Source organism: Lathyrus oleraceus, chromosome 1 (assembly GCF_024323335.1).
Source record: "Lathyrus oleraceus cultivar Zhongwan6 chromosome 1, CAAS_Psat_ZW6_1.0, whole genome shotgun sequence".
NCBI lineage: Eukaryota > Viridiplantae > Streptophyta > Magnoliopsida > Fabales > Fabaceae > Lathyrus > Lathyrus oleraceus.
In genome coordinates, this window is record NC_066579.1 from 453,517,069 (window position 1) to 453,529,472 (window position 12,404).

The window sequence follows — 12,404 nt, forward strand, 5'->3', positions numbered from 1 at the left end:
TTTTTCAGCTGCTATTTTAAATAGCATTTTAATTTATAATTTATAACTTATCATATTTTCTTCCATTTTTATCCTTATTATTTTAACAAAAACCTCATTTATAATTTATTTTAATTTAAAATAAAATAAATATGTATTAAATATTTTTTATATAATTTTATACTATAAGTTAATTGAATCGTTACCAAACATTTCAATTAACTTATTAATTATCTTCGATCCAACCATCGACTATAAACTATTATAAACTTATCAATCAATGTTATCTACTAAACAAATTTTAATTGCTGTTTTAATTTATTATTATACTAAAACTATTAAAGAATATTTTTTAAATTTTTTATATGTTTGTATACAGCTAAAGTGGGTTAGTATTTCTGATGCAAACCTTAAAAGTGGTTTTCCAAGATGAGTGGTTTTAAGGTTTCGCTCTGTCTGGTTTATCTGAACCAACTACATGAGAGAAGCGCGTGCTTTACACTTACTCATTGCATTAATTAAAACATGTACGTTTCGAATTGACAGGGAGAGTAGTGAAAACGGGACAAGAATGCGCGTGAAATAGTTTATATTATGACAACATCGGAATCCAGGAATCATGGGACCCTGAAAGTAGTGAAAAGTATGACGTATGGGGAAATGACACGTGGAGTTCCTAAAACCGAGGGCGCTATTTTTTTCCAGTTTTAAGGTTTGCGTCAAAAACGGTTCTTCTCTTTGTTTTTTATATTTCACTGTTGGCAATCTTGTCCTTTTCAATTTGGGGGAATATAATAAATATTGTAAAATAAAGGACCATTCATTAATTAAAGAGTGCCTTTTATATTTCGTCTGCTTTTCCAAAATGGAAATTAATAATTATTTTGTTTTATTAAAATGCATGTTGCAGAGTCTATTTGAGGGTAGGTATTACTCGGTGTAATCTCACTACATTTGTGAGAATGATTGTTGGATTTGATACTTTATATAGTAAAAGTTTCATTTCCTATATTCGATACCAAGCTTTATGTTTGCTGCTAATAGTTGTCTATAGTGTTCCCTTTGGATATAGATTAATTTTCCTAAATTTAAACCAAAACTAAATTAAATTAAAGATAAAAAATATTCAATAAATTTTAATATGTGACAATTTATTCATATAAATAAGTTTTAATATATCTCAACATTCTCGACACCAGATTCTTTATACTCCTCCATTTCTGTAATATTTAAATAATTTTTAATCAAAAAAGTTGATGATTAGCGGTAACAAAAACCAAATAACAAACTTAGAATGGAAAATAAAAATATATAAAAAATATTTAAAAAGTAGATGGTGAAAATGATAAGAAAAAAATCAATAAAGCAAGAAAAGAAGAATACATAAATAAGGATGGACAAAGAAGATCTCCATTAATCACACATGAGAGTAAGATTAATGTAAGGTACCAGCAGCCACAAAGAAGAATACATAAATGAGATATGAACACGTAAAACCTCAAGAACAGTGCCTTGACGAAGCACTCTCAAAACAATCTCACCTTCTTCTGTTGCGAAATATGTCAAAGAAATCCAACAAAAAAGTAACTCATCTCTATCAATGTATCCTTGTATCCATATATCATGTTTCCACCACTTGACGCATACATGCCAATATGAGATCTCATAAGTCCAAAGGACTTCTACAAGATTATCACCCGACAAACACAAACAGTTGCATATGAAATACATATCTCTCTGATCATAAAGTTAAACCACATTTTAAAATTCATTAATACATTTAAAAAATAGTTCACAAAATAAACTTTGATAAATAAAATTATCTCAAAGTCTCCTTTGAGTTCAGATTCCAAAAGTTTGATAAGATCCTCTTGGTAAATTTCTTCATAAGTTCTTCTGATTTATTGAATCTGATGACAGTTTATAAGACCAAAAATTTGTATCATTATTATCACTATTTTCTCTTTTAATTTGTTGAATCTGATGTTGTTTGCAAGAGACGAGAGTGATATTTATTTCAAAGAAGAAGTTGGAAGAAGAGAGAGAGAGAGAGAGAGAGAGAGAGAGAGAGAGAGAGATTTATATGTGCTAGAGATAAGACACTAAAATAGAGTAAATGACACTTTGATTTAGAAAGAGGGAAGAGGTAGAGAAAAGTGGTAGATGAAGACCGCAGAAAAAGATGATTGAGGAAGAGAGAGAAGTGAGAGAAGAGGGAAGTGAAAAGTGATAAATGAGAGAAAATAATATATTAATTTTGAATTGGGGATGACATTGGGTGAGGAGAAAAGAGAAAAAGTTGAATTGGATAGGTTGGTTTGGAACCAAATAGAAGCATATGACATCATCAAATGAACTACACCTAGCAAACCATGGCCTAATTAAATAAACATGTAGTTGAAATAGAACAAATTGACATCATCGGTTGGAAAAAGTAATATTTTGACAAAAAAAACTCCCTCAATTTGATGAGATTGTAGAATAAGAGGGTAGGGTATAAGAGGATTTTCCACAACATCATATTTTCTTATATTATAGATTCAAAGGAAGAACATTCATTAATAAAAATACAAAAAAAAAATCATTAACTTGACCTTTAACAATATCCATTAAATAAGATTCATTAACTCGTTATCTCTTGGTCTTATGCAACAATAAAGTGATTTTATTCTTCCATGACATGTTTTGTCGCTTCAATTTTTTCTTCATGCTTTACCAATTTTTACCCTTGTTCTTCCTTGGATTTTGTTAAGAACTTCAATATCCTTATTTTCTTCATGATAAATACATCCTTCTCATGTTCCACTATATCATCAAACCAATCAAAAAAGTCACTCTCAAATTGAGTGAACCCTGGTAGAATTTCACAATAATTACATCTAGTAGACCTAATTTGAAAATCCCTTTCAATTAGAAATTTTTCAATAATTAAACTAATGAGTACTGAAATTAACAAAATAAAACACGTACTATATAGAATGGACATACACAAAATAGTTTTGTAAAATTCACAAATGTGGTAGCCCTTTTCAAAGCATAAAGAAATCTCAATACCAACAATTAGGTATCCATAGCTGTTTTGAGGTGGAATAAACCTTCAAATTATAAATATAACTAGTATCTTCATCATTAGAAGACAATTTTATAATGGCAAAAGAATATGCAAAAAAATAGTTATTATTCCTTGATTTTGGTTTTAGAATAGAAGAAGGGATGAACGCAAGTTTTTGAATTGGGAGAAGATGATGAATTCACAAGGTTTCGAATTGGGAGAAGATAGAGATGCAAGCGGTTTAAAAAATTATGGTGACATAATTTAATGTTTGGTTTCCACAAAGAGGAATATGATGATTAATAAGAACCATTGATGCTTATAAGGACTCCATATGATGTTGACAAGGATGCCACACACACAATTGTATACTATTTGAGGGAAATGAAATAAAAAGTATCAACTTGGTACATATTTAACAATTGAGGGACTTAAATGGTTCTTTTTAAAGTTATCAAACCAAACTATATTTCCTTTTGTTTGATTGTATTTGGTAAAATAATATAATAGTAAGATGTATTTTTGGCAACATGAGGAACAAGATGTTCTAACTTGTATTCCATCATCTGAGTGTGATGGTGTTTGTTGCTAAGAAGAGTTGTTCAACTAAAGTGCTTGACAAACCAGCTAAGCAAGAGCATTTTAGAGAGAATGATTGATAGAATCAATTAAACAAGTGTTATACAGCTAATGTTCTTGACATAACTAGTTAAGCAATAGGCTTAAGGTTTGGGCTCTGACTATCTTCAAATGTCCTTCAAAAGAGTTGTGGTGTTGACTTCTTCAAAAGATGCAGAGGTCTGCTTTTAGGGAAAAATTTGTCGTGTTAATCCAAAATCAACTTGAAAAGATTTTGATTTGTTTCAGTCAAAGAAGAATTGATTGGATGTACCGTGAAGGAAGATTTGCTCCAATATTACTCTACAAAAAAGGCTTATATGAAGAGAGTTATTTTGGATGTTTTGGTGTAACATGTGTGTTGCAACAGCTGGTATATCTCAATAGACAGATGTTAGTGCATATGTGGTATATAAGGATGTGTTGCAACATCTAGTCTTTGTCAACAGACGAATGTTAGTGCAATTATAATAAACAAGGTTACCAATTATTTGTGCTCTTCATTGCTTTTCTGCTTCATCGTCTTTTATAAGCTAAAATCTTTTCTCTTGGTATTTTGAACTGCTTTTTATTATGGTATGCAATGTCCCAGACATCATCTATCACATATATCCCAAGAATCTCTTATCTATCATAAACCAATTATTCACGTTGTCCCAAACATCTGGTTCAACATTTCTCCTTCTGAGAATAAAATTTCACAAATGAACCTCAATATCAAGTTAAGGGATAAAAAGGTGATATATATATATATATATATATATATATATATATATATATATATATATATATATATATTGGAGTTTAATTTACTCCAAGAGTATTTTTTTAACTTACTCCAAATCATAGCCTTTAAATTTAATTTAATTGAATAACTAATTAACTAAAATATTAATTTAACTCTTAGATAGATTCAATTTAAAGGTTATTATTTGCAATAAGTTAAAAAATTTATATATATATATATATATATATATATATATATATATATATATATATATATATATATATATATATATATATATATATATATATATATATATATATATATATATATATATATATATATATATATATTATATATATATATATATATATATATATATATATATATATATATATATATATATATATATCAATGATACAAATACCTACAAACAAAACTCCTAAAATAAAATGGTGGTAAGAAAAGCACATGAGTGGTTCCCAAAAGCTACCAAATCTAAGAAGGAAACACAAATGAAAACAAATGACAAAATATAAGAAAAAACAAGTAAAACAAAAATTCAAGAATGATGAGTGAAACATCACATTTCGAATTTATTATATTTTATTGAGTCAATATATATTTATATAATGTATTGGTTCGTTGCGTGTATTTTTGTAGGATTATATGAGGTGAGATAGAATTTATGTTAGAAAAAGATTTAGTTCTGCATTTATACCTTGAGTTTTAAAGATAACAATATTGTATTTGTGTGAGAACAATTTTGGTACCCTAACGATTTGTTATTGTGTAGCTTTAATAGTCAGTTCTGATTCTGAATAAATGACATGCATTATCATCAGTTTCTGAAAAATATGTTCCAAATCTGCTTATGCGCCAGCTATTAGAAGTTCTGAAAGATGTTCTTGAAAACATTCTTCAAATACTTCTTCTGGAATATGAATGTATGGTAGGCCTGAAACCATGTTTTTCCTCTTCAGATTACTAATGTCATTGAAATTTAAGTGACCAAGTATATAATTCCATAATCACTCATCTCTTCTTGTTGCAGTCGCCAGGCACTTGTGTCCCATCACACTAAGTCCAATCCTGAATGTTCTATTTTGAGACATGGGAGCCTTCAAGATTAACTTGTTTCTTGAGTCGACCGGTCTCATCATTATATCTTCGATCAATATTCTGTAATTCCTTTCAATCAGTTGACATATACTTAGAAGATTACTTTTCATGCTAGGTATGTACAACACATTGGAAATTATTGATTGTTTACCATCCTTTCTTCTGATCAGAATATAACTAATACCTTCAGTAGATAGGGTATTATTGTTTGCAAATTTTACCTTGTATTTCGACGAGGGACTGATGTTGATAAACCAATCTTTTCTTCATTCATGTGTGATGAATAACCTGAGTCGAGATACCATTGATCTTTGAATCTTTCTTCTTCTTTCGTTGTGACCATTTGATCCGTTGTCGCACGCGGATCAAAACAAGTAGTTTTTCAAAAATGTAGTTTAACGATAAATTGACTCAAATATCGTTCTCAAGGATTCTTGTTTAATTAATCTACCGATAGAACAAAAAGGGGGGGGGGGGGTTGGTTTAGATTCGAAAAGTGATTTTTAAAAGTGATTATAAAATAAGCTGACACGAACCAACCTACTGCATCATCTTCCGACTTATCATTGATTCTTATAAAATTCCAAATCCCTAACGGGTCTGCTCCTATTCGATTACAATTACCATTAACAAGCGTAAAGGAAATTATGCGAGTAATATTCCCAAATTCTGAATTAAACAAACGGATTAAAAACTATTGCGAATTAAGCAGACGCAACTTGATCGTTTGTGATAAAATAAAAGCTATGTTAACACGAAATTGATTCGGGATCATCATTCATCCATCGAATTTAAGGATTCTATCCTATAGCAACAATTAGATTAAGCAAATAATTGGAATTATAAGAAGAATTCAAAGGAAACAAATTGGAATTAATAAAAACCTCAAAGCGGATTATGAATTACAGCAGGTTGATTCAAAAGGGATTAGTTCTCCATAGTCATCTTGCTAGCTCTCAAAAAATCGTACAAGAACAGAAAAACGTCACCCTGTTTTTGGCTGCCTAACCTAGGTAAAAACACTCAAACTCGTTTCACAACTCAACCGGGTCAAATGTACGATCCGGGCCCAATACAACTAACCCAAACAAAATATAAAAATAATGCAGCAGCTTCAACGAAATTTCTGGCCCTGCTACAGTCTGATTCAGCTCTCGACTTCTGAACAAAAGTTGTAGATCTTTTTCTTAGCTTTCCATCGACTGGTAGCACGTCTCAATCCGATACTCCTAGCTCAAGATATGATTTTTCTCGCGAAAGATGTTAATGCTAAAAATTAAATACGAAAATTAAATAAGTGCAAAAATAAAATAAATTATGAACACACATTAAAACATAAAAATAATCAAAGCAAATCGAAGAAATGCTTAAGTACAAACATGGAAGAACGTGCATCAAAATGCACTGATCAAATTCCCCCACACTTGAACTTTTGCACTCCGAGCAAAATGAAAAACAAAACAAAACACAGACACATCAACGGTTACTCATTCTAGGCTACAAATCATCTTCGGTTAAGTTTGCTTCGATAGGTACTAATCTTGCACACTAAGGACATTGTAAGAACACTAATCCACAGTTATGCAGACATAAACCTCCTGAATACACAAATCAACTCGAATCATGTTATTATATTAAAGCCAAACTTACTCATCCTTGTTTGGCTCTTTTTCATTCAGGCGCAATCACATTAAGTCCGTTATCTTCACACACTCATAGCAAGGCAACCGGTTAGTGACTCTGATCCTTTTCTGCACGGGGTTTTGGTACTTAAGTGGCATAACCCTCTGCTTAGTCAATTGTAGTTGCGGGGGATCGGACCGTAATCCGCCCTACCAAGTTCAGCACCAGAAACCGCTGAACCAACTGACAACGAGTCTTATTTTCAAAAAAAAAAATTCAAGGTTCTACATCTGTTGGGTTAAGTGACCGGGTGAGGGTTAATAAACTTAGAAGGTGCATTCCCTTTTCTTTCTCTTTTTCTTTTCTTTTTCGGAACACTTGTAACACCCTTCTAAATACCCCAAATTATTATAATTAAAATACACATATATTCATCAGAGTAATTATGCCCCGAAGGGTGTCACACAATCATTTCACTACATTCATCAAATATCCTGTCATGCTCATTTATTTAAATCGAAATAAGGTCTTTTGCATAATTCGCAGCGGAATCAAATTCAACATCAATGTAAAACATGTAACACTAGACATGTAAATCATCCAACAACCAATATCAAATTAATTAAAACATTCCCTCCCGATGTTACATCTATCAGAGCATGACCCATAAGAAACTACTCTAGACTCCAAGCATAAGCTTCTACTCAACTCATTCCTCGTTACCTGAAAAATAGGCGTAAGGGTGAGTTCCTCAATCAATATAATAAGCATTATAGAACAACATGTAATGCCAAGTAATTAACACATTAATTCACCCTAATTAGACTACGCATTCAGCAACAGTAATATCCATTCAAACATCATACTCAACAGTACAAATCTCCATCCTATTCAATCATTAACAACACAACACACAACACACATATGATACTGGAATACATCCATTCATATCATATGCCATACATTCATTATGTAATGAGACTCTATGCATGCGGTACCGACTATTTGTGAACATATAGTTCAACCTCACCGTCCAAATCCAGGCACGGCTACCAAGCTCACTAGTCCCACTCATTTGAGACATAGTGACTCACTCACTAATTCCTCACCATGGGAATTAGCTACCACCCCAAATGGGCCATGAAATGCACGCTAATCACCTAGCATGCAAACATCAACAACAACAACAATCAAATGATATACTCACTAATTCCTCACCATGGGAATTAGCTACCACCCCAAATGGGCCACAACATGCATGCTAATCACCTAGCAATGCCACATCAACAACAATCAAGAATAGACACATGCTCACACTCTAAGCCATAATACAGTCTATTCACACATGTATACATTCACATCATCATGTATACCATCACACATTATCAACATAATTACTCACAAAAGCATATCATATCATGCCACATAATCAAACACAGTACTAGCCCGCTCTACTAATACCTATACCACTCAAAACAACGGGAAACGATCCCTACAACATCATATCTCAGCTAAGTACATCACTCAGCCTAAACACCCAAAAACTGCACCACAACAGTTCAGGAAAATCCCAACTCTGCCCATACGCGTACTGCCCATGCCATACGCGTATTGCCCAAACCTGCCCAACTCCATACGCGTATTGCCCACTCTCATACGCGTATTGCGCATTTCCTCGCCCAACTCATACGCGTATCACCTGTCTCATACGCGTATGCTACGCGTAACAATATCCCATTACGCGTACCACCAGAGACCAATTCACGTTCAAAATGTCATCTTTCTCTCCCATACGCGTAAGGCTTCCCCCCATACGCGTACCAACATCTCATACGCGTATTGCCTAGTGCCATACGCGTATGACCAGAGATCAGAATTCTCAGATCTGCAATGGCTTTCTCTGCTACGAGATCTACCCAATTCAACCTTCTACAGTCCAATTTTCACACAAAATTCCTTCCTATTGTCTAACTCAAAACAGATCCTATTCGATTCCACAAGGTCTAACATTTCCACACTAAATTCCTACGACTTCTCCAATTATATTCCAATTTTCGTTCATCTCAACAGTTCACAAATTCAACATATATTATCCAATCATAGGTAAAACAATGGTCTATCACTACCCAGTACATATCATCCCATAATACCCGTTAATTGATGATAAACCCCCCTTACCTGAGTTAATCCGGCAGCCTCTGAGCTCCAAGCTTCTCCTTCCTTCAACCTTCGTTCTCTGGTTCTCTTTTTGCCCTTTCTGCTTCTTTTCCCCTTTTCACGTGAAATTAACCTTTTTCCAAAAATTGGGACTTTTTATTATTCCAACTTATATACTCCAATAATATTATTCCACTAAATAATTATCCCAATAATTATTATTCCAAAATAATAATAATAATAATTCAAATATTCTAATTAAATTAATAAACATATTATTAATTTAATTTAAATAAATACATATTATTATCGGGGTGTTACAACTCTCCCCCACTAAAAGAGTTTTCGTCCTCGAAAACATACCTCAAGCGAACAACTCCGGATAAGACTCCTTCATCTGACTCTCAAGTTCCCAAGTCACATTGCCACCTGCTGGTCCTCCCCAGGCTACCTTCACTAAGGCAATCTCTTTACCCCGCAACTGCTTCAACTCTCGATCCTCGATCCTCATAGGTGATGTTTCAACAGTCAGGTTATCTCTCACCTGTACATCATCTACTTGGACTACATGCGACGGATCATGAACGTATCTCCTCAACTGAGACACATGAAAAACATCATGCAAATTCGCAAGCGACGGCGGTAAAGCGATACGATAGGCTACCTCTCCTATCCTCTCTAAAATCTGATAAGGACCAATAAATCGAGGTGTCAACTTCTTCGACTTCAAAGCTCGACCAACACCAGTTATCGGAGTAACACGAAGAAACACATGGTCTCCCTCCTGGAACTCAAGTGACTTCCTCCTCTTATCATGATAACTCTTCTGACGACTCTGAGCAATTCTCATCTTCTCCTGAATCATCTTAATCTTTTCCGTAGTCTGTTGAACAATCTCCGGTCCAACCACAGCACTCTCACCGGACTCATACCAACATAAAGGCGTCCGACATCTCCTACCATACAAAGCTTCAAACGGTGCCATACCAATACTCGAATGAAAACTATTGTTGTAGGTGAACTCAATCAAAGGCAAATAACAATCCCAAGCACCTCCTTTTTCCAAAACACAAGCTCTCAAAAGATCTTCTAATGACTGAATCGTCCTCTCAGTCTGACCATCAGTCTGCGGATGATATGCAGAACTCAATCTCAGCTTAGTTCCCAAAGCTCTCTGCAACCCTTCCCAAAACTTCGATGTAAATCTAGGATCTCTGTCCGAAACAATACTAGACGGAATACCATGCAAACTTACAATCTTCTCAATATACAACTCGGCTAATCTTTCTAACGGATAATCCATTCTGATCGGAATGAAATGAGCCGACTTCGTCAATCTATCCACAATCACCCAAATAGCTTCAAAATTCTTACTTGTCCTCGGCAAACCAGAAACAAAATCCATACTGATACTATCCCACTTCCACTCAGGAATAGCCAACGGTTGCATTAGCCCAGACGGCTTCTGATGCTCAATCTTCGACTTCTGACAAGTCAAACAGGAATACACAAAACTCGCAATTGCTCTTTTCATTCCCGGCCACCAAAATAACCTTTTCAAATCATGATACATCTTCGTAGCTCCAGGATGAATACTCAAGCCACTACGATGTCCTTCCTCCAGAATACTCTTCTTAAGTTCGGTCACATCCGGAATACACACCCGACTACCAAATTTCAAAACACCATTCTCATCAACTCTGAATTCACCACCTTGACCTTGATTCACTAAAGTCAACTTATCAACCAAAAGCATATCGGATTTCTGACCCTCTCTGATCTCATCCAGAATACCACTTGTTAACTTTAGCATTCCCAATTTAACACTATTGTGAGTACTCTCACACACCAAACTCAAGTCTCTAAACTGCTCAATTAAATCCAATTCCTTAACCATTAACATAGACATATGCAATGATTTCCGACTCAATGCATCAGCTACTACATTTGCTTTACCCGGATGGTAATTCAAACCGAAATCATAATCCTTCAAGAATTTTAACCATCTCCTCTGTCTCATATTCAGCTCTTTCTGATCAAACAAATACTTTAAACTTTTATGGTCACTGAAAACTTCAAATCTTGATCCATACAAATAATGCCTCCACAACTTCAGAACAAATACCACAGCTGCCAACTCTAAATCGTGCGTCGGATAGTTCTTCTCATGAACTCTCAGTTGTCTCGAAGCATAAGCTATAACCTGCTTATTCTGCATCAACACACCACCTAAACCCAACAATGAAGCATCACAATAAACCTCGAATAGTTCCGACGAACTCGGTAATATCAGGATAGGAGCAGTAGTCAACCTTCTCTTTAACTCTTGGAAACCTTCTTCACATTTCGAATCCCAAACAAACGCTTGCCCCTTTCTTGTCAACATCGTCAGCGGTAATGCCAACTTAGAAAATCCCTCAATGAACTTCCTATAATAACCAGCCAAACCAAGGAAACTCTTTATCTCAGAAACTGACTTCGGAGCTTCCCACTTAGATACCGCTTCTATCTTAGAAGGATCAACAGCAATACCACCTCTGGAAATCACATGACCAAGAAAACTAACCTCTTCTAACCAAAATTCACACTTAGACAGTTTAGCAAATAACTTCTTTTCTCGTAGAACTCCCAAAACCACTCTCAAATGCTCAGCATGCTCTTCTTCAGATTTCGAATACACCAAAATGTCATCAATAAACACCACAACAAACTGATCTAGGTACGGATGGAAAATCCTATTCATATACTCCATAAATACTCCAGGCGCATTAGTCACACCAAAAGGCATTACAGAATACTCATAATGTCCATACCTTGTTCTGAAAGCAGTCTTCTGAATATCCTCAGTTTTCACACGTATCTGATGATATCCAGATCTCAAGTCTATCTTGCTGAACACACTTGCACCAACCAATTGATCCATCAAATCATCAATCCTCGGTAAAGGATACCGATTCTTGATCGTCACTTTATTCAGTTGCCTGTAGTCCACACACAACCTCATAGTACCTTCTTTCTTCTTAACCAACAACACTGGTGCACCCCACGGTGACACACTCGGACGAATAAATTTCTTATCCAACAAATCTTCCAGCTGACTCTTCAATTCAGCTAACTCAACAGCAGACA